General features: G+C 36.2%; 1 protein-coding gene across 2 annotated transcripts in view; it reads right to left on the reverse strand.

Moving 5' to 3' along the window:
* LOC133529545 (octopamine receptor beta-2R-like) overlaps positions 1-16,168 on the reverse strand; it is a 312,683-nt gene extending 296,515 nt beyond the window's left edge. Inside the window, exon 1 of one of the 2 annotated variants that reach the window (XM_061867289.1) lies at positions 15,652-16,168. The gene's annotated coding sequence lies outside the window, so the exon portion shown is untranslated. The remainder of the gene's footprint in view (positions 1-15,651) is intronic. The other variant, XM_061867288.1, reaches the window with a different exon arrangement.
* Positions 16,169-24,521: the final 8,353 nt, after the last annotated feature.

A 24,521-nucleotide genomic window follows, 5' to 3' on the forward strand; every position in this document is an offset into this window, starting at 1 on the left:
ACCTATTCTTTGACTGCAAGCGTATCTAACAGACATGACATATTATGTAGGTAGGTACTATACCAATTTGTCACATACGTACTTAAAAACATGCATTTCGAACAATACGTTTATGCACTCAAGTATGATTCAACATGTTTTTATGTTATTATCGTAATCTCAAGGATGTTTTCTACTTCGCAGACATATACTCGCACTTCACAGTAAATAGAAACAAACCAAGCAAATTTTTTTTTTTTTTTTTTTTATAAATAAATATTAAATATCATAGGACATTATTACACAAATTGACTAAGTCCCACAGTAAGCGCAATAAGGCTTGTGTTTAGGGTACTTAGACAACGATATAATTATATAATATATAAATATTTATAAATACTTAAATACATAGAAATCACCCATGACTCAGGAACAAATATCCATGCTCATCACACGAATAAATGCAGGGTCACTACCCACTAGGCCAAACTGGTCGTCAAAGTTGGCAGCGATTTTGATAGCCCAGCCTGTGCAAGTGTTAAATAAACGTCATAATTTCATAGATACCAACAGATTATGTACCATATTCTTGAAATAAAGTATTGAATTGAATTGAATTGAATTGAATTGAATTGAATTGAAATGAATTTAATTTAATTTAATTGATGTCTGACGTTTAACACTTGCACTGTCTGGGCTATTGAAATCGCCGCCGACTTGGTCTGACTATACAGTTTTTTTAATTATATTAGAGCCAGACCAGCAGATTAATCGCCTGATTACAAGCAAATACCGCTGCCTATGGACACCTACAGTACCAAAGGGGTTTGCCGGTCTTGAAAACGTTACTTTCTTGATGGTTTGAAGGTCGTAATTTTTTTAAGGCAAAGCCCCACTTGTAGCAAATTAGTGGTCGAAGACATTCCGTTCCGTATTTTAAATTTCTGATATATTATTTAATAATAATAATTCAGTCATCCTATATACGTCCCACTGCTGGGCACAGGCCTCCTCTCATGCGCGAGAGGGCTCGGGCTATAGTCCCTACGCTAGCCCAATGCGGATTGGGGACTTCACATACACCTTTGAATTTCTTCGCAGATGCATGCAGGTTTCCTCACGATGTTTTCCTTCACCGACAAGCTAGTGGTACATTTCGTACATAAGTTCCGAAAAACTCATTGGTACGAGCCAGGATTTGAACCCGCGACCTGCGGATTGAAAGTCGGACGTCATATCCACTCGGCCACCACCGCTTCTATATATTATTTAATGTTATTAAATTTATTACGGGAATTTACAGATATAACGGAGGCAACAGGCTCTTAGTAAGCCTACGCGCATGTAACTCCTCTGGAGTTGCAGGCGTACATAGGCTACGGAAACTGCTTACCATCAGGCGGGCCGTATGCTTGTTTGCCACCGACGTAGTATAAAAAAAAAGTAGTAAATAAATCTTTAATGCTTATTTCCACCATTTATAAATTTTTTCCAAAAAACGAAACGATTGAAACAATCTAAGTATCAAACGTGCTCACACAATTTTACGACAATCGGTTGAGAAAAGTGACCTTTACCACCTACCATCAGTTGACAGTGACATATTCGCTAGCGTGTGCATAACTTACTTACTACGCATCTCGCTCAAGCTCGCATATTAGTGTGAGCGAGATGTACAGAGAGTAAGTTATGCAATCGTTAGCGAATATGTCAACATATGTGACACAACATATGATTACAGTACAGTCAGCATCAAAAGTAGCGGATCAAACAAGGTCTCAAAAGTATTCTGTAATAACTTAACAAACAGTGATGGTTTTATATCTGGAACAATCAAGACTGTAAAAGATATACTTTTGAATGAACATTTTAGAGATTTATCTATATTTGGAAAAGTTATCTGGGATATCAGATACTTTTGGCGCATTGTTTCATCAGCCTCTATTGATGCTGACTGTACAAATTACATTCGAGTTCGTAGCATTTGGCGTCGAGACACTCGGGCTGTGGGGTAGGGGAGCGCGTGGGCTCCTTAAGGAGCCTGGGAAGCGGTTGAGGGAGGCAACAGGGGAATCTCGCGCCGGCAGCTTTCTCGCGCAGAGGATTGCTATCGCAATACAGCGCGGGAACGCTACCTGCGTGATGGGCACCTTGCCGAGGGGCCTAGGCTTAGAAGGTAGTTTTTAGGGATTTTTTAGTTAGGTTTAGTTTTAATTGTCTTGTCATAATTTTATATATAATGTAAATTGTATTTTGAGACTTGGCGTATTTTAATTACATTATTGTCAATTTATAAGAATCTGTATTATTATAATATATAAATACTTAATATATAAATATAATAAGAGGAATGATACATAGAAAACACCCATGACAATATGAATCATAAATGATTCATATTCTTCAAAAAATAATGTGTATTTTGGTAGCACAAGTTTAACTATTAAAATAAGTAATCCATTAGTCATATGTTAACAGTGTAACTAGTTACGAAATATCCGAATGCTAATCAGCTCTGTTGCCGGTTACATTTATATGAGAAAATATCAAAGTTCATCACCATTGATTATATTCTAAAACACATAATGTTTACCAAATAGTATTTAGTATAGAAATGTATTGTCAAAGTAAATTTTGTATCAGACTAAATTTACTGCCCTCTTTCGTCACAGGAATGAAACTCTTAGAATGACATATGGCTATTCGACCCATGTCCCCATTCCCATTCCACTGATATGTGTAAAATATCAAACGGTGTCGCCATCTACTCGAGTATAGGCCAAATAAATATCACTATCTATTCGATCATAAATTTTACTTGATTTTTCGAGGCATGTTTTTTTCTTAGATTTTATTTATCTTATACGGAGTTATATATATGTGTGTGTTTACATATAAATAGTATAATAATTGTCATTGATTGATAGTTATGAATCTCCTCTGCAACATCTATATCTCTGTTTGACCCAATGGTTGACTGTTAAGGAATGTCTTTTGGAATTAAGTCCGCCATTAGTACATGTTTCTTTTTTTGTGCAATAAAGTTTAAATATATAATATTGAATCATTATTTAATTTACAATGATAATCCCGGTAAGGGCATTTATTTGTGTGATGAACGCAGATATTTGTTCCTGAGTCATGGGTGTTTTCTATGTATATGTATGTATTTTCGTACGTATATCGTCGTCTAGTATCCATAGTACAAACTTTGCTTAATTTGGGGCTAAGTTGATCTGTGTAAGATTGTCCCCGAATATAAAAAAAATATATATGAAAAAATTAAATGATTTGTTAATTTTCATAAACGACTTGACCAAAACTTTACTGTATTTCTAGTCACGTTCTAGGGGTTAATGACTGTTTTTATCTTAACACATTATATCGTAAACCGCGATGCGTTTAAAACCGCAAATTACGGCCAGCAAAAGTTAAACAGTTTTGTTAGAACAAATTTCTTATCTGTGAAAATATTAATAATGAATATAAAGACGAAATTGATTAAATGTCATTAAAATTTCAATTCTATTCATTTATTTCAGATAAAAATAAATATCCATACTGTTGTCAGTAACTACATATTTACAAAAGTTATCAACTATGGTTAGTAACATAGTAGGTATATATGTAATGTAAGTTGAATAATAAAAATAACAATAATTTTGAACATCTTTGAAAACCAAAGGATTAATTAGGATTATTCAACTACTTCCACATCAACGACATTATAATAATATATCAAGTATCTTAAGACTCCGTCTAACCATAATATTCTTGGCCTTGGGATTTCAAGGCGTTTTTAATTATGGTCGTATGATATTAGTGAAACCGGACGCCGAGATGACATTGAAAGACAAGACATATCGTATTTAACTCGAGAATAAATTTAACGTAACGAGAAATTAATTGAAAGACGTTAAAGGAATATCTCTTGTTCAGCTTCACACTACACCCAGCATTGCTGCACCATTATTGCAGCGCGACATTTCCAAGGCTCGGTACCGGCTTCTAAAATACCGGTAAATACCGGTATATTTCAGTTTTCCTCCGAACTTTTATAAAAACGCGAACTTTTTATTGTAACCTAAAAACCCGGTTTTTTCGACGAGCGACGAAACAGCCGGCCAGCGTGGTGGTGAGCCAAATGACGTAGAGACCGACATAGGAAGGAACCGGTTTTTATTGATCTAAATCGGTTTTGACAAGATCTGTACCACTAGTGTAAATATTTTCGACAGCGAAACGTGACGTACGCGTTTGCGTTAATTGTCATTTTGTATGAGATTTTTGACTTTCCAAAGCGTCCCGCTTGGCGCGCTGTTCAAAAACCCATACAAAATGAGACTTAACGCAAACGCGTACGTCACGTTTCGCTATCGACTAAAATTACACTAGGGGTACTGTTCTCATAAAAACCGGTTTAAAAATAACGGTTTTTTGAGTGAAACCGATATTAAAAGGTTTTGCGCCAAGTACATGACAACGGTTTGGATAATTAACCAGTTTTTTTAGCCTTGGACATTTCTGCCGACTGCGTTACTAGCTACCGCAAATGTCAAAAATTCGGGCGACATCATTTTTGACAGTAATGCAGTCGGCCGTATTGTCACGCTGCAATACTGCTGCAGTCGACTGCATTACTGTAGGAAATGTCTAATGTCAATTTATCGAGAAATTTATAGGAAATTTCATGTTTCCTGCAGTAGTGCAGCTGCACTGCTGCCCTGCACCTATCTAGGTCGCACAGCGTCGCTATACCACCTTATTAAATTCATCACTCTTATTAGTCTACCGTTTAAGGGTAAAGAATAGCTTTGCGATCCTAGCAAAATAACGTTACTTTTTCTATGAAATTCCATTTCGGGAGTAAACGTTTTCCATTAACTAAATCTTAGCAAATAACTTTGATTTTGATGTTCATCGCTTCAGAATAATATATTCTAGGTTTCGCTGCAAAAAAAAAATTAAGTAAACTTTTAGAATTTGTCGGGCTAAATCTACTCAAAATCGTCAGCATTCTCTATCCTACAATTAAAAAAGATGTAAGTGATTAAGATTCAAACTTTGTTTTAAATGATTGATGAGATGCCCTATTATAATAACCCAACCCACCAACCAACCTCCTGAGTGCTGTTCTTGAAAAGTATGATTGCCCTGTTAGAAGGTACTGGAATTATGTCCATGGGAGGCCATTTTAAATGTTAAATAGGTTCGTGGTTACCTAAAGGTTGTCTGGAAGAGATCGCTTTTTAGCGATAAGACCGCCTGTTGTTTACCTCTTCTTTATGTGTTGTATTATTTGTACTGTTTCTGTATTGAGGTGTGCAATAAAGAGTATTTGTATTGTATTGTGGTTCCGGACACCATATCTAGTTTAGTTTTATTTGTTATTTTTGATACATGTAATTTCTATACCTCCATCGTAAAATGGAACCCATTAACTAGCGTTTTCGAATATTTTTGACATTTATAAAAGCCAGTTGAAGGTAGATCGATTCGATGGCTGCTCATGGCCGTATACGCAAGCTCGTTCGTCGTGATAAAATACGCTACAACTGTCGTCTTGTGTGCTAAAAACCCTCGCCAGAGCCACCCCAGCATCTCAGCTCGCCATTGGAGAGTGTTGGTACCAACCAGCTGTTCGACGTGCAGAGACCGGGTGAGTTGGCATTCGATTCATTCGTTTTTACTGGCATTACATTGCTAAATTTTCTCACTAAAAACAATTTCCCTACTCGAGGCCGATTGTACAATAGGAATGAATAATTGTATAGGATATGAATGACTTCCTAATTCTTATTTTTATGTTACTTAGTTTTGATTATTATTTATTATTTGAATATAGCATAGTACCTATGTAGGTAGCTGGTGGCCTAGCGGTAAGAGCGTGCGACTTGCAATCCGGAGGTCGCGGGTTCAAAACCCCGGTTCGTACCAATGAGTTTTTCGGAACTTATGAAAGAAATATCATTTGATATTTACCAGTCGCTTTTCGGTGAAGGAAAACATCGTGAGGAAACCGGACAAATCCCAACAAGGCCTAGTTTACCCTCTGGGTTGGAAGGTCAGATGGCAGTCGCTTTCGTAAAACTAGTGCCTTACGCCAATTCTTGGGATTAGTTGTCAAGCGGACCCCAGGCTCCCATGAGCCGTGGCAAAATGCCGGGAAAACACGAGGAAGAAGAAGAATAGCATGTAGGCACTAATTCCTGAGTTTAAGTACTTGTAATAGTAACAATTTTATGGACCAAGAATCCGAAATTAATACATGGAATTGAATTATGCTTTCTAAGAGGCGATTGTATGTTGCAGGGCCTGACTTGAGAATATTTTGCACTGTTACTTAATCGTACAATGAGTGTTCTGACCGTGAGTTTGCCAAGCAGTGAAGGTCACACATAAGCGACATAACTGAGTAGATCATAAAATGGATGCCTGCAGCAAGCGAATAATAGGAAGCCAGCTGAAAGGGGGCTCACTATCTAGGTCGCGCTGTGCTGCTATGGCACGTTATTAAAGTCAACACGTTTAAATAGCTACCAAAACCATTACAAACCTCGTTATCATTTTATCAATGTGTAATATGGGTCTCTATTGTTTCCTATAAAGTTTTAAGTCATAATGTATTGTTTGTCCGCATTTTCGTTAGTCATAATTTGCCTTTTTACAGAAACGCTTAACTTTTCAGGATTGACATAAAACAAACCTAACCTAACCTAGCCTATCTATCCTTACGAAAATCCTGAGAAGTAAACGGTTTCAGTACCCCTAGTGTAAATAAATTCGATTTTGAAACGTGACGTACGCGTTTGCGTTTAGTCTCATTTTGTATGGGTTTTTGAACAGCGCGCCAAGCGGGACGTTTTGGAAAGTCAAAAATCTCATACAAAATGACACTTAACGCAAACGCGTACGTCACGTTTCGCTGTCGAAATTAGTTACACTAGGGGTACAGAACTATGACTAATGATAATTTAACAATGATAACATTATGACTATCAATAATTATGTCAAACAAAGGGATCCGGTAATTCATTAATACACGGAAAAAGAGTTATGTTAAATTACAGATAATTTGTAAAATTTACAGAGAAATCTGTAAATTTAACACATATCTCTGTAAATTTTACAAATTATCTGTAAATTTAACATAACTGTTTTTTCCGTGTAAGTTTTTGTCGAAACAAATAGTACAAGCTGTAATCGCTGACTGTACTTTTCTTTCCACAGGCAACTGATACTCATCGAGACAATCGAGTTCCCATGGCTACCTCATGTCTCATCAGATCAGCTCCATTCCATTATATATTGCATTGCATATATTGCATTGTATGTATGCATGTATGTATGTATATACTTTATTGTACATAGAAATAAAAACACGAAAAACTCAGTTACAGAGTAAATTAAATACAACAAAGGCGAACTTATCCCTGTATGGGATCTCTTCCAGTTAACCTTTGAGGAAATGAGTGAAACAGAAGTAACGGTGAATGAATGACAAACACAAACAAAAGTGTACAATCACTGAAATAAATGAAATGCACGTTTTGAATACACATTGATACAAATATACATAGATAGAAAAATAACCATAAAATAATGCATACATATATAAATAAATAAATATTCAATATATAATATAAATAGATATTAATTCGAACCAGAAAAGTAAAGGAAATTAAAAATTTAATGTTGCATATAGCGTTGCTGTAACACGAGCATTACATTTAACCCAATCAAACAATTGAAAACTGTGACATATCAATGTCATTTCGAACATCGATCGTCCGAGATAGTACCTACGTACGTTTAGTAACAAATGTATAACGCGTACTAAACCTAATCAATATGTAAACAGACCCTAAGGCAAGTGTACACGCTTGTAAAGGCCTTATTAGATAAAAATAAATTGTTAACTATCTCCGAAATGGAGTTTATAAGAATACCGGTGTTTTTGAGAAAGTTACTTAATTTAAGCTCAGGGATACACCCTTGAAATTTGAAATTAACAAAAAAAAAACCACGGTGTATTCTTGGGATTGGCCTGCTACTGTTAGTTGTATAGTTGTATATTTTTAGCTCTGTAAGTAATATTATACCTTTAAGTTATAACGTCCATATTTTTATACATTTTAATAAGAAAATAGAGACTTCAAAATTTTATAATAGCTCTTTTACCTTCCGGGCTGTTCGGTTATGGAATGCTCTGCCAGTAGAATTAAGATTAGCTAAATCTCTCCCCATTTTCAAAAATCAGCTGAAACTATACTTTCTATCTCTACCTTAAGTTGCCATTTATATATTGTGTATGTGTAAGTATAAATATATATATATATATATATATATATATATATATATATATATATATATATATATATATATTGTATTATATTATATTTTATATTTATTAGTATATTAGGTATTGTTTTAATACTTATATAAGTAGTATGTGTGTTTGTATTTAATAGTCTCCATGCACTACCTGTTGACTTTTGTATGAGTTCGAAATTTCCTGCTACCTAAAGGTTGTCTGGAAGAGATCGCTTTTTAGCGATAAGACCGCCTGTTGTTACCTGGTTCTATTTTCCTTTAAAATTCATTTGTAGTTTTACATGTATGTAAAATGTATAATTGTTGGTACAATAAAGAATATTTACTTACTTACTTAAAATAGAGTCATATCAATACATGTCTGCAACGTTTGTGACAGCACACGCAATGCATGTGTTATTTATACGTCACTAATATGTCCTAACAAAATCGTTGCACACTTGACTTGGTCTGACTCTAAAGTTGCAAAAACAGTCAATTACTGGTCTGCAACATGTACACATATTTATCTCTTTTTTATTATGAAACTTGATAAACAATGGATGTTTGTAGGAACTTCTAGTTTTTCTTTAATTATATCCACATTTTAATATCATTATGTTGTCAAAGGTTATTAATGTACGCTATGTTTTTGTTCCTCTTTTGGTTTTTTCGTCAACGTCAATAAAAACATAATTAACAACACAAAAATCATTCAAGACTAATTATAATCTTAAGATTATAATTTTTATTAAAGGAGTAGCGTAAGCGCACGGGTCCACTGGCGATTTGCGAACGAGTCGAAAGCGAGGCGAGCGCGCACTCGCGGCGAACTCGTTGCGCACTCGCGGCGAACATGTTGCGCACTCGCGGCCAACATGTTGCGCACTCGCGGCCAACATGTTGCGCACTCGCGGCGAACATGTTGCGCCCTCGCGGTAAACTCGCTGTGCGCTTTCAACTCGCTCGCAAATCGCCAGTGCCCGCGGCCTTAAGGTGACGTTAGAATGTCACTCGTTTTATCAAGAAAATTGATAGTTGCAGCGGCGACATACGGCGCAACAGTAATGCAGCTGCAGTTTGACATCAAAAACGTCACTTGAACTGTTGCAGGGGCGAATAATAGGCGGCCTGATTCGGACTTTCAGATACGTCAAATATTAGGTGTAGATACGATATGGATTGGATATGTCAGTGTCAAAAGTGACGTAATTGTTTGAAGAAGAAGAAATACCCAACATTATTAATATTATACTTATTTGAATGTTTTTTATTTCGCATATGTGTACTATTTTTCTATTATGAATAGTTTAAGATAATAAAACATGCTGAGTGTCATAAACCATATTTTATTATTACAGGACGTCACGAAATCGAATAATAATGGCGAAGACGAGTTTTTACTCAATTTATGGCCATAGCGTTGAAACGGCTGGACGCGACAAAGTTGTAATGAAATACTAGTAAGCATTGACATATATATCTAAGGACGGGCAATAAGAATGGGGCCAGTACAGCGGTGTCACGCACACGAATTCGAGCCAATCTTCCAGTCTAACGCCGCAACGCGATTGGTTGATGAGTTCACGCGCGCGATTGATCGCAACTAATTCTGTTAGACTGCATGATTGGCTCGAATTTGTGAGTGACACCACTGAACTAGCACCATTCTTAGTGCCTGTAAGGCTCGTCCTTAGATATATATGTCAATACTTGTAACCGCCTGTCACTATGCCTGTCACTGTCGCACTTACATACGTGCTACGGACTTCCGGTTCGAGCGCCATTTTGATAGTTAGTCTCGTGATTAATTCCTTTGTTTTATGCTCATTAATATTGTTTAAAGTGTAATATTATATTATACAGTAAACTAATGTGGTAGTGTGCAGTGAATTGGGAATTAATCTTGAATTGCTTTTAACCACCATTTTGGAGTCAAGCAAGGAGGCCGGTCGTCCTGCTACTTGTACAGTCCAGCTATCGCTTTACAAGAGCTGATAAAATCACCGTACACTGTCTTGTACTATCCGTACAATTTTAGTCGTAAAGCTTTTAATACCTTGATCCTGACGAAATAGTCCCACTGGACTGAAGCCATAGTTTTAAAAGAATGAATGATGAATGAATACTTGTTAGAACGTGACAGTGCGACCGTATTACCCGGGCCCGCTTCTCATGCCGCCGCAAAAATGACGTAAAAGAACATACATGTTTTGTAACAATATGAATTGAGATAACTTATCTATTGACGCGTAGATAAACTAATGCTTGATATATTTGTAAAAGCCACTACCAAAAATTGCAAATATGTATGATTGATTAAAAGAAAAATATTTTATTTGCTTTAAAAAAAAAAATACTTATAACTATATACAGAAGCTTCGCCAAACTGAAGACAGTTTGTTGGCGAATAGTGCGCTCTCAGTTATTATTATAATTTATACTCTGTGCCTTATATTAGGTACCTACAGAGTACAGAACAAACTGCATATAGTATACTTAGGTTTTTAAACAATATTTGAGTGAATACATCAATTGTTCAACAAGATCGGTTTTTATTACTGTACAGCTAGCATGTGTACCTCCTTCATCTCCTGACGGCATTGGTAGAGGTGTGACTTGGGTGACTACGTATAAGATGAAACTTAGTTGGACTTTTTCGTCGATGTATCTTGTCGAAAAAGCTTGACAAATGATTCATTAATAATTATTACGAAAATACTACATAATTGAAATCATACTGTATGTACAGTCAGCGTCAAATACTTTGTAGCAGTCAAAATGGCCAAATAGTTCGGTACACCATACTAAATATATGGTGTACCGAACTATTTGGCTACTTTGGTTGCTACAAAGTATTTGACGCTGACTGTACTATGACGTCATTTTTTCGTCAACGGAATGACATATTACAAGCCCAGCTAGTAAGCGTATGGGTTATGTAATTTCGAAGAAATTTCAAGTATAATAAACAGTGCAAATGAAATTAGAAAACGATTTTTGATAATTAAAAAAAAGTCGTCAAGATAGAGGAGTGATTATATTTTCCTATAATATTTGTCATAATGATTGTTTTGTTAAAAACTTTGAAATATTCCTTGCTAAAGTATGGAATTATGAGTAAGGGGGGTTGTATATTTTTTTAAATAGTCCTTCAAAAAAAAAAATGTTTTTCTTTCACTACCGGACTGATTCCAAATTTAAGATACGTCATAAATGTCCTAAGGTTACGAATGGATTGGATATGTCAGTGTCAAAAGTAAGGCTCGGAACCGGTTTTTTCTTCATACAAAAAATACCGGTATTATTACGTTATTTTTCGTTCTTTGGTTTATTATTTCATTTTTAATAGATAGTCCATCTAATAATGCGAAGTTGTAAACGAAATCCAGTCCTACGTAAAGAATATAAAATAATTAAAAATATTGGCTATTTCGGGATTTAAAGTTCGAATCGGGCTGTATGAAAAAAACAATGTAATTTGAAAAAAAAAAACAAATTTTCAGCTTCATCGGAAAGTGGGAAGTGGGTCAAATTTAACTTGCAAGATTTGATTACAGACCGACAGACAGATAACGGGACATCTTAAACTAAATAAAAGCTTGTAAAAACAAATGAGTAGATAAAAGAAGCTACGTTTTCTGTTTTGTCAAATATTTTTCCATGAAATGATGAGGTTTTACTTTGTCTATATTTTATTTCTAACTCTATTTAAGGACTAATCTTTTAAGTAATGAAATTAAGTAAAGATATCCTTCAAAGGACTAAGATATAGATGTTTTTTCTCTTTAATCTTTAGAAATCAAATCTCTTGAAGTTTCTTTGACAACATGAAACATCTCTACTTTTTCCCCCATGTTTATTCAACCTAATGTTTCAGACATTAAGATACTAAAATCAAATTATAAGAATTCTTTCATGCAATTATACGTTATTTAGAAAATATTATATTTTTAAAGATATATTTCAAGGTGACTTACGATGGAGATATTCTTGAGTAAATTTATCTTCGTGAATAATTTGTATTCACTTCATCAAGTCTCTGATTGGTTTTTAGGGTTCCGTACCTCGAAATATAAAAAAAACGGAACCCTTATTCCTATATCTCCAAAACGCGTGGAGGTATCGAGTTGAAATTAAAACCATCTACTCAAGTATACGTTCCCTTGAAGCTTTGAAAAAATCAAATTTCTAAATTAACGTCAAAAAAGATAGGGCCGTTTTTGCCGCAAAAAACGTAAATATCGACACTCTCAAGCAAATCATTTACAGGGTACTTTTCGTTGACCAAGAATTATGAAATTTTCATCTTTCACTACAAATACAGGGAAAAATCTGAAAAGTATAAATTTGAAAGAAAGAAATTTAATAAATAGTTAAATTTTTACGGAACACTTGCCCGGTTTTTTATATAATGTTTAAAAAGTAAACTAGTAGAATAAGTCCAAGTCATATACGAGTCTGTTAAATATTGTCTATTTGACAGCATAACTATAGAATAAGGTCTTTTTAAAAACATTGTCTACATTTCCTGTGGTTTATTTTAGTTTTTTTTATGAAATAGGGGGAAGGCTAGCTAAAAATCAACCATACTGGTAAGTTATTACCGTTTTATCCATGGACACTTGCAACACTAACGTGATAACTGTTTTATCAGTGTTGCAGTGGACATAGAAAAAACTATTTAGCAAAAAGAACATTTTTGGTACAAGCGTTTACGCTTATTGTATTTTTTTCCACAAGTAACTAAATATACTCATCGAGACAATTCTAACAACCCAAAACACAATTAGTCTATATTATTTAATCACGGAGTTCCCATGGCCAGTCTAACATGGCAAGTTAAATAACCAGTGTCACGGTTACTATCTAATTTACTAACTAAGAGAGAGAAATGAGTAGACTAGACTCGTGCAAATAAAAAAAAAACATTTAATTTAAAAAATTATAATAAAAAAAAACAAAGATCCGGAATACGCGGGGGCCACTTAACTAAAATGGGTCGCAGGTTTGGTTTTATAAATTTACACAAAGATCCTATCCATTTTGCGGTTAGGTACTCTCGCCTGGGTTGTGCCGTCGGTGGTGTACGCGGGCGCCGCAATTGTGGACGACTGTACTCGAGTGAGTGAGTGATCTGTCGATACCCCCCGTCAGGGGGGTATGAGGGGCCGCTACCGCTCCATGGCTGCGGCGGCTGTCGCGGGTCGCTTCCCCACCGACTGGTGGGGTGGTCGTATGGCCGTCGTTTTGGGAACGGTGTGGGTAGCTGGTGTAGGCCAGCTCTTCGCTACCGATCGTTATCCAACCCCACGGCCCCTAACCTGGTGATACCGTTTGAGCGGGACCAGGTTATGGAGCCGCTGTACTCGGCTGCCCGGGGCTTGATGAAGTGCTCGCCCTTCTACTGGCGAGAGTAGCGTTGGTGGTAGGTGTGGCTGCGGTGGATCCTCCACCCAAAATAGCAGCCCGAACGTTGGTTTGTTCCTCAATGTTATAAATTCGCTCAAGTACTGAACCGGTGAGCTCCATCTTAGGCCCTGTCTTCACTTTCCATCAGGTGTGACTAGAGCCAATCGCCGATCAGTTTTTAATAAATAAAAAAAAACTTTACTATAGGTCAATACTAAAAAGTTTGTTGCTTACACCTACTTTTGCGAAACATTTTGACTACAATGAGGACTATTATTCCTAAAAGACAATTCATACCTATATTTTGACATCAAAAATGATTTTATTTTGTTATTATTCGGCCGCATGAAGCGCTGGTTGCCTAGCGGTAAGAGCATGCGACTTGCAATCCGGAGGTAGCGGGTTCAAACCCCGGCTCGTACCAATGAGTTTTTCGGAAACTATGTACGAAATATCATTTGAGATTTACCAGTCGCTTTTCGGTGAAGGAAAACTTCGTGAGGAAACCGGACTAATGCCAATAAGGTCTTGTTTACCCTCTGGGTTGGAAAGTCAGATGGCAGTCGCTTTCGTAAAAACTAGTGCCTACGCCAATTCTTGAGATTAGTTATCAATTGGACCCCAGGTTCCCATGAGGCGTAGCAAAATGCCCGGATAACGTAAGGAAGATGAAGATGACCTAAGTCTAGCATACTATGAGCGGTTGCATTTGCAACGAGTAATTTTTCAATTGAGTTCAATCAACCGCCATCTGGATTTGTACTTCAACCATTTGCATTCCTTTTCAAAAGGAAATAGGACGGCCCCTTCTCCGTACAAACTCTGGATTGACAATATGGATTTTTTTTACATAATTCGATGTATATCAATCAATCTATGCCCCATACGTTTGATTTTTTTAGATTTTTTGATTATTGTACAAATTAGGTGCGGAAAACTGATTTCATATAAATGTATAAATTCTCATAAATGTATGGGCATAGGTTGTGGTTGCTTTACAACAAATTGTGTCAAAATATTTTCAATACCTAATGTTAATGTCCAGAGAGAAAATGAGGACTACGTTTTTATGAAAAGGCGATTTCATGCTTTTCCTTCACTTTCATCTGGAATGTTTTTTTTTTACTGAACGGACTTCACCAATATTTAAATATAATTTATCCCTATTAATATTATAAATGCAAAACTGTTTAATGCTGAACCGATTTAGATGAAATTGGGCCCGGGAAAGGATATAAGATTGTTTACTACGTAGACTAATTCCCGGCAGAAACTAGCAAAAGTAATAAAATAATTATATACTTTTCAGTACCTAACAAAATACTTTTCACAAAAATTAACAACTTAAGTATGCTAAGTAAAGCATGAGTTTAGGTATTACAATTTTATTTTTATTAACATAAACTAGACCTAAGTTTTACCCCTTACTACCCCTTAACCTTATTCCAACTTCATTCAAATAGACTTAAATCAACCGAGATATAAACCGTGATTACCTTATATAAGTCTAGTGAAACTAACCGTGTATCATTCAAAACTGTTCATGAAAATAGTTATATTATGTAAATAAATAAATACAATGAAGTCGGTTACGTTTCCGATAGACCTTGCTTCTTGGACATCTGTATTAATAACACGAAGACAAATTGTTCGTGTCATTTCACATTAATCGTTGAAAAATGTAATATGAAAGTTACGGTACGGACCCCTAAAAACCCAAAGCACGGACCACAATTTTGAGGGTAAAATTAAATTACTTCATTAGAGCAGACCGTAAAAAAACCTTTTTACTAAACAGAATTTTCATAGGGCAGGTGAAAAAAAAAATTAAATCACTCATTAAGCAAAAAATGGTGCGATAATAATTGACTAATGTTACTAGAACATGAAAACACCTGAAATAAGCCAGATAAAGATTCAAAGAGGTGTCAGAAAATGTCACCTTACCTCGAAAACTCCAAAGAAATCCCACCAAAAATCGTCACACGCACAATCACAGCACGACACAACACAGCACCGCACTGTCACACTGTCCGATACAGAAATAGTTCACGACAATCTTCTCGAATTTTTTACGCTATAATTCGGCGGGCGCGAGGACGTGCGCTCCGCCGGACGACCAAATACCAACTGCCTGGGCTAGGCGAAAAGCGCGGCAAACCCGGTTAAGAAAAGCCAAATTATGGCGTTAGTTTTTTTTAATTGTGAGTGAGGCAAGGGTAATGAGGTATTGTGCTTGACTGGCTGGTATTTTGATGATTTTAGCCTCTTTTGTAAGCTGCCAGTTCTCTGTCTCTTTCAGACGTTACTGAAAAGCGACGCTTTTGTGCGCTATCAAGTTGACACAGTTCTTTTTACCTAGATAGTATGAAACAGACAGTGAAAATGAAAACCACAGTGACTTTTTTTATATTTCGAATATGGTTGAATGTGTCAGTTATGTATTACAGAGTGTAAAACTCACTTGATACTTATATTAAGAAATATATTTGTATTTTTCTTAACACTTTATTTTCAAAAATTTGACGACTGTTCTGGCCTAGTAGGTAGTGACTCTACCTATGAAGCCGATGGTCCCGGGTTCAATCCCGGTAAAGGCATTTATTTGTGTGATGAGCACGGATATTTGTTCCTGAGTCTTGGGTGTTTTATATGAATTTAAATATTTATATATTATATATATCGTTGTCTGAGTACCCACAACACAAGCCTTCTTGAGCTTACCATGGGGCTTAGTCAATTTGTGTACTAATAATTTCCTATAATATTTATTATTCATTAAAAATGAAAAATTTGTCTTTATTTTAGGGAATAAAATATAAGGTAGGTATTATTTCAGTCTAACGGCCCGATAAGAACGTTAAAATACATCAAATAGATACGATACGATACGGTCTAGATACGATATGAATCGGATATGTCAGCGTCAAAAGTGACGTTTCTTCAAACAAAAACGTCACTTTTGACGCTGACATATTCGATCCATATCTAGACCTAATATTTGATGTATCTTAAGCTACGAATCGGGCCGTATATTTAAATAATTAATTCAAGTCCACCAAGGGAATTGCATCAATAAAGTGCTAAAAATATCCTATCGTAACGTCGACAGCCTAAAATCAATTCTATGTATTTTCTCAGGCTTTCACGAAATCCGTTTTCGTAAGTAGTTTTATTTAAATGAGGAACGTAAAGTAATCAAACCAGAATTAATTCACCCAAGAACCTTTCTTAGGGCGTATTGATTCTACAAAGTAATATAATATATTATATATTTCATAGTTCTCGGTAATATATTAAAAAAACAAGAGTAAATCGGAATCTTGTGTCTAAAATAATCCTCTAAAAATGTTGTTACTCCAACACACAATTACAATTTTCTGTTTATTGAATTCAATTATTTTCATTACACTTGCTCGAAAAAGATCTGACTTCATGCAGGTGTACAAAAAAATAAAGGCCTATATTAGTTATGGATTGTGAAAATAGTACATTGTGCAACGAGGGGGGTAAGTGAAATTTTGGATTCGAGGGTGGTAATTAAAGACCCGATGTATGTATGAAATTTGTAGGTAAATTATCTACATTTAAGTTGTATTAGTCACGTAAGCCTGACCTGTAATTTATATTATGAAATGTGTACAGTCAGCATCAAAAGTAGCGGATCAAACAAGGTTTCAAAAGTATCTACCATTCTGTAACAGCCTAACAAAATGTGGTGGTTCTATATTTAGAACAATTGAGACGTTAAAAGATATACCTTTGAACGTAAATTTTATGGATTTATCAATATTTGGAAAAGTTATCCGGAATATCCGTTACTTTTGCGTCAATAGTAGCGGATGAAACAACGCGGTTTCATCCGCTACTATTGATGCTGACCCTACAAATAACTCTCCTCTGGAGTTGCAGGTGTACATAGGCTACGGAGACTGCTTACCATCAGGCAGGCCGTATGCTTGTTTGCCACCGACGTAGTATAAAAAAAACTTACTCTTTTTGTATTTCTTGTCTCTCTAGAAAAATCAAACATGTAAACGTTAACTTTAGAACTACTTATATTAATAATAAAAATTGTTAAAGCGTTAATTAGAACTCAAGAGATTATAAATACAAAGTAAAACAGTAATTTAATATGTAGGTATAAATAAACATATGTACTACCTATGAATTATGAATTTTTGGTAAGGATAATACTTTCACATCAACATTATTTTTTAGTGTTGTACTTTGTTTCACCGTAAAAAAAAAGAAACAAATAAGTACTTATCTAGTAGGTATATTTTCCGTCTCACAAAGTCCGCGAGTATCAAATCAAAAACAGTATTATTTACATAAATTTAAAACTTGTTTTCGCATTCTCTAGTCTCCCATAATTAACGAATAAATAGCTTTAGTTGATAAACGACATATGTTACAATAAAGCTGTATTAAAAATTGTCATTATTATACTAAATGTTAGATTGTTGACACTTGTACGCTATTGACGCCATGTAGTTATGAAATCGTCAATCATTGTTACAATGCTAACCTTGGGACCTTTTTTAAGTGTTAAAGATCTCTTTAATTGTTGTTTTCAAAAGCATTACGTTTTAGCGTAGCCGCTAGACTAGTTGGCAGTGACCCTGCCTTCGAAGGAAGGCCCGGCAATTATGAATAAATAAATCAATAAAAAATATATATTTAAAATCATCAGATTATTTATTTATTTATTATATTTTAGAAACATACAGTCGTTTACAAACAGTAAAAATAAATAAATAAATAATTCAGCCTATATACGTCCCACTGCTGGGCACAGGCCTCCTCTCATGTGACTGGAAATCTGTCGATACCCCCCGTCAGGGTCGCTGCCCCACCGACCGGTGGGGTGGTCAATTGGCCGTCGTTTGGGGGACGGTGTGTGTAGCTAGTGAGGGCCAGCTCTTCGCTACTGATCGTTATCCAACCCCACGACCCCTAACCTGGTGATACCGTTTGAGCGGGGCCAGGTTTCGGGGCCGCGGTGAAGGCGACCGGCAGCTTACCTGGCGTGTGCGGCGTGCTGGTGTGGCTGTATCCGAGTGAGTGGTGTGCAGTGCTTGTTCAGCTACTGGTGTAGAAGGGCTCGGGGCAAATCCCGAGCCCACCTCTCCGGAGGTCTGGTGTTGTGGTGCGGCGCGATGTCCCGAAGATGGTCGTGGCCGGCGTTGTCCGCGCGGTCAAACATGACCCTCTCATGTGCGAGAGGGCTCGGGCTATAGTCCCCACGCTAGCCCAATGCAATACTTATACAATACTTATACAACAACAGCACGAGTACAACAGTACTTATACAATATTGCTTAAGTTTAGACCTTGAGTTTCATTTGTTACATTTTATTTTATTTTTTTATTTTATTTTAACAACAAAATTACACAGCATTACAGTATAACACATCAGGTACAGAATACAATCTGGGACTAAGTAGGTCAATATTATTTTAAGTTATATGTCCCAGTCATAACCAGTACATAAAAATCACAGTCTGTTTTTTTTTTAAAGATTAATTCAGTCTTATGGATCAAAAAACTACCCACTTCGTTCATACGTCCTTCTAGCCTACGGCCTCCTGCGGCTGTAGTACGGTCGCATTTTTATCACTTGTGACTATGCCTGTCACGTTCTAACATGTATGTAAGTACGAAAGTTTGCTTTAAAACGGACCATTCTCCGTTGTACAGTCAGCATCAATAGTAGCGGATGAAACAACGAGCCAAAAGTATCTGATATTCCGGATAACTTTTCCAAATATAGATAAATTTCTAAAATTTACATTCAAAAGTATATCTTTTACCGTCTTAATTGTTCTACATACTCCACCACATTTTGTTAAGCTGTTTCAGCTTGTTAGATACTTTTGAAACCTTGTTTGATCCGCTACTTTTGATGCTGACTGTACATCTAACCAAGATCAGACCGCGTAGCCAACGTGCCTATCGTTCACGCTCCGTGGCGAACGAAACGCAACTGTCACAGTCGCACTAATATAGAAGAGTGATAGAGAGAGATAGCTACGATACGCTACGGAGCGTGAACGATTGTAACGTTGGCTACGCGGCCAGAAACCCTAGTGTAAATTTATTCGATAGCGTAACGTGACGTACGTGTTTGCGTTAAGTCTCATTTTGTATGGGATTTAGAAACAGCGCGCCAAGCGGAATGTTTTGGAAACTCAAAATCCCATACAAAATGAGACTTAACGCAAACGCGCACGTTTCGCTATCGAATAAATGTACACTAGGGGTACAGATTTTTAGAGATCGAATGCGCACCCAGTAATTGAACAGTGAACAAATTAACCAATCCACACGCCCTCGAATAATTGAATAATTATGAAATATGAACGAAAGATACCAGTTCGAATAAAACGTGCACTCCATCCTGGATTACTGTGTGTGATTCTGGAAGTATTTTAATAATATTTTGCTGGAAACTGGTTTCACCTTTGTTTATTTAAAACAGGTAGTTAAAGCAAATATAAATGTATTTTCTTTTGTAAATAGCGTTTTAATCAAACTTGCACAAAAATTGGATATGGTTGACCATTTATTTTTAAGAGGAAAGAGGACGTAGTCCCCATTTTCCTCTCTCCCAGGAAAATTCAGAAAAAAATTAAATACATATTTCAAAAATATACAAAATGAGTTATTTCTGCTCAGGGTGCTTAGCCAACATGCCAACCGTTAATGCTCCGTTTTCCGTAGCGTACCGTTTTCTATTCGTATCTTCCATATTCCACATTTTATTTAGTGCGACAGTGAGAGGTGCGTTTCGTTCGCTACGTTCGAGCGTTATCGATTGGCACGTTGGCTACGCACGCTGAATAACACGATTTAAAATAAGATTTTTTTATAGTGATAACATTATTAAAAATAAACTAACTTACCTATTAAATAAATCTAAAAACGTAAACTAAATAAAATTAAAATATGTCTAAAAAGTTTTGCATCTTTGACATGGTGCCGAGAATGCTGGCAGTGCAATAAGAATTGAACTAATTCTCAAAGATTTGTCAGTTACATGACGCATTATCGTTTACATTTTGTATGGACCATCACAAAACTGACTCAAAATTTTCTGTGGAAAACCAGGTTTTAGTGATTCAGTAGAAATATTCTATTTTCTTAACTTTAGAGTCGCAATTAATTATGAGACCATTGCTTGCCGTTTTCTAACAGTTTTGTACGGTCACGTCTGAAAATATTGATACGAAAAAAGCCCCAAAATATGTATACACGACTTTATTGCCCATATATAAAGGTAGTGTATGCATATATTTGGCACTTTTTTCGTATCGATATTTTCAGACGTGACTGTACTTTCCATTTAAAACCATCTCTACTTAAGTATAGTTACACGTCATGCCAGAATATGCGCACGCGGCTTTGTCCGAAGTCTATTGTCCGCGATTCGACCGAGTTAATTAAGAATGACTGCCTCGGAACTTAGACCGGGAGTTGGAAGCAGAAACTAGGCATCAATGTAAAGGGTTTTCTGAACAAAACAGATTTAGATAACAACAAGCCCAAAAATTGTGAGTACATTTTTAAATTTTATGAAGAATGTTGGCCAGAGCTTAAGTACAGTTGCAAAGATGCATGGCTTCACAAATAAAGTCATTCCTATTGTGTCCATGTAATTTCGCAGCCAACTACGAGTATAATATAAAACTAAAAACTAGTGCCTACGCCAAATCTTGGGATTAGTTGTCAAGCGGACCCCCATGAGCCGTGGCAAGAAAGATATCCCGAAATATCGTCAGTAAGATTTTTTTAATGAAATAAGTCTCAAATAAAAATCAAGCCTATGAATACTTTTCAGGAACTGAATAGAGAATTTACGTTTATTTGAGCGTGTCTGTTTGGGGCTCTGGTTTCCTAGGATACTGTCGTCATATAGCGGACGTAATATTACGGACGCAAAAATAATGTTCCTTCAATCACCGCCCTCTAGGAAACATAGACAACGTTTTAGTGACGACATTCAACCGCTATATTAAGGCTGCTGTATGACAGCATAGTTATCCTAGGAGACCAGAGCTTAAACGCTGAAAGAAACGCTGGTTACGTTTGTTATTCCACGAGTATATGACGAAAATAACCTGATAAATGAGTAAATTTTTCCCGCGACAGCTCCCTTGCTGACCAGCCATAATTACAAGGACGGACTGACCGCTCGTGATTGTCTTCGCTCATTACCTAATCCAGTGAGCCTGCTGTTTCCTTTGTTCTGTGCCAATTCTGATAAAAACCGCTGTGACCAAAGTCCGTAGAATTGATATTATTGTATCAGATTTCCAGAAGCCATATGATTTTTTTTACATCAATTTGTGCTAGTTATAGTAGGAAATTATACTTCCTATCCAAATCCAAGACAACAAATATAATTTACTAGCAGCAGTACACGTTATCGTGCAGTCCAAGTCACACATTTTAGAGATATAGTATTTAAAAAACAAGTTCGCGCTGTCCCTCTCACTCGCTACGCTGCGTTCCTGCTTCGACATCGCCCCTCCAGTACTCATTTTACATGTTTTTGTGTTAGTCCGAGTCACACGTATTTTCGCCAAAATAGTGTTCCTCTAAATATGTGTACCTATGTGTGTTTCGATTAATGTTTATTGTGCGCTGAATAAGAAGTATAGAATCAAAACATTATTTGAACTGCCGACCGCCGTACCCTCGAACGAAAAATTGATGTTTATTCAGCTCGGCAAGTCTAGTCTCGTTTGCCATACTTACATGGCAGTTAAACTTTCAATTTGAAATTGTAGGTATATTCGTTTAGCGTAATAAACTTATTACCTAAGAAATCAAGTAAGTAATTTTTACGTTCATATGAAATCACTTACTACAACTACCTTCTTTTTTGAATAAATAAATTACGGAAAAATAAGTATGGGGCTACAAATAGATTACAATTTGAACTATAAATAATTGTAATACGTACTATTATAGTATTATTTACTAATATAATATTATTTAGATTTCATTTTATGATTGCATAAAATGCAATGTTCACTCACAATATTTATTTTTTACGAGATTTTTTCGCGTACAGATTTAAATATACAAACCATATCTGAATAAAGTTAATATATACTAGGTAATCGTTTCACGAAAGCGGCTTTTACCATGTCCGATCTACCCTACCATATAATAAAATAGATAACAATGGTAATCCTTGCCGATTGGTAATAAGTGCCTATGAATGATAACAAAACGCGTCTTTATGCAAATGTACATACACAGTACCAACAAGTTTAATGAGCGTCTTATGAGGATACCTATAGGTATAAATATACAGGAGTAATGTCAATCAATACACAATCTATAAGACATTGGAAGACTATTTAGTCTGACTGACAGTTTAAAGTGTTTAATGCCATTAATCGACGTATACAAACGGGACGTGCTATGCGTGCTCCGATACCGTGCGCCCCATGCGCCCTCATAGTGAATCTATCGTATGGATCATGACGGATTAGGTAGTAGGCTTTAATCGGACATCGCGGTATCGTCGAGTCTTGGGTCCAATCGATGTGGTCGCCTCCTAAATTTGATCATCAGTTAGTTACCCGCTTTGTTATTATTAGACAGCTTTGATTAACATAATATAATATAATTTTAAAATGAAATATATTATGGAAAGATATACTTGATTTTTGTAATATTGTGGACTCCGTCTAATAATAATTCTCCTTTCCGTGAGTACTTAGAAGCTTAGGTTTACTGTGCAATAAGATATTCATCAAACAGAAAATCGGTATTAACCGTGTTGATTAAAGTTTCAAAATTAAAGCCAATTACGAAGGGAAATTTTATAATGCACATTAATTAATAGTTCAAAATTAAAACACATATTAAATAAATATTTTCTTATAAATGAGATGTCGACATGGTACTATATATTTGCTCCACTTTAATAGTAAAGAGGCTATCATTACTCCACAATCATTGTGTCGAGGGCTCCGCTTTCACAGCGTCGAGGTTATATTTGCCCCACTTTAATAGTGATGAGGCTATCATTACTCCACAATCATTGTGTCGAGGGCTCCGCTTTAACAGCGTCGAAGCTATATTTGCCCCACTTTAATAGTGATGAGGCTATCATTACTCCACAACCATTGTGTCGAGGGCTCCGCTTTAACAGCGTCGAAGCTATATTTGCCCCACTTTAATAGTGATGAGGCTATCATTACTCCACAACCATTGTGTCGAGGGCTCCGCTTTAACAGCGTTGAAGCTATATTTGCCCCACTTTAATAGTGATGAGGCTATCATTACTCCACAATCATTGTGTCGAGGGCTCCGCTTTAACAGCGTTGAAGCTATATTTGCCCCACTTTAATAGTGATGAGGCTATCATTACTCCACAACCATTGTGTCGAGGGCTCCGCTTTAACAGCGTCGAAGCTATATTTGCCCCACTTTAATAGTGATGAGGCTATCATTACTCCACAATCACTGTGTCGAGGGCTCCGCTTTAACAGCGTTGAAGCTATATTTGCCCCACTTTAATAGTGATGAGGCTATCATTACTCCACAACCATTGTGTCGAGGGCTCCGCTTTCATAGCGTCGAAGATATATTTGCCCCACTTTAATAGTGAAGAGGCTATCATTACTCCACAATATTGTGTCGAGGGCTCCGCTTTCACAGCGTCGAGGCTATATGTACCCCACTTTAATAGTGAGGAGGCTATCATTACTTCACAATCATTGTGTCGAGGGCTCTGCTGTCGCAGTGTTGAGGCTAAGTTTGCCCCACGTCATAGTGAGGATGCTATCATTACT

Source organism: Cydia pomonella, chromosome 21, assembly GCF_033807575.1.
Source record: "Cydia pomonella isolate Wapato2018A chromosome 21, ilCydPomo1, whole genome shotgun sequence".
NCBI lineage: Eukaryota > Metazoa > Arthropoda > Insecta > Lepidoptera > Tortricidae > Cydia > Cydia pomonella.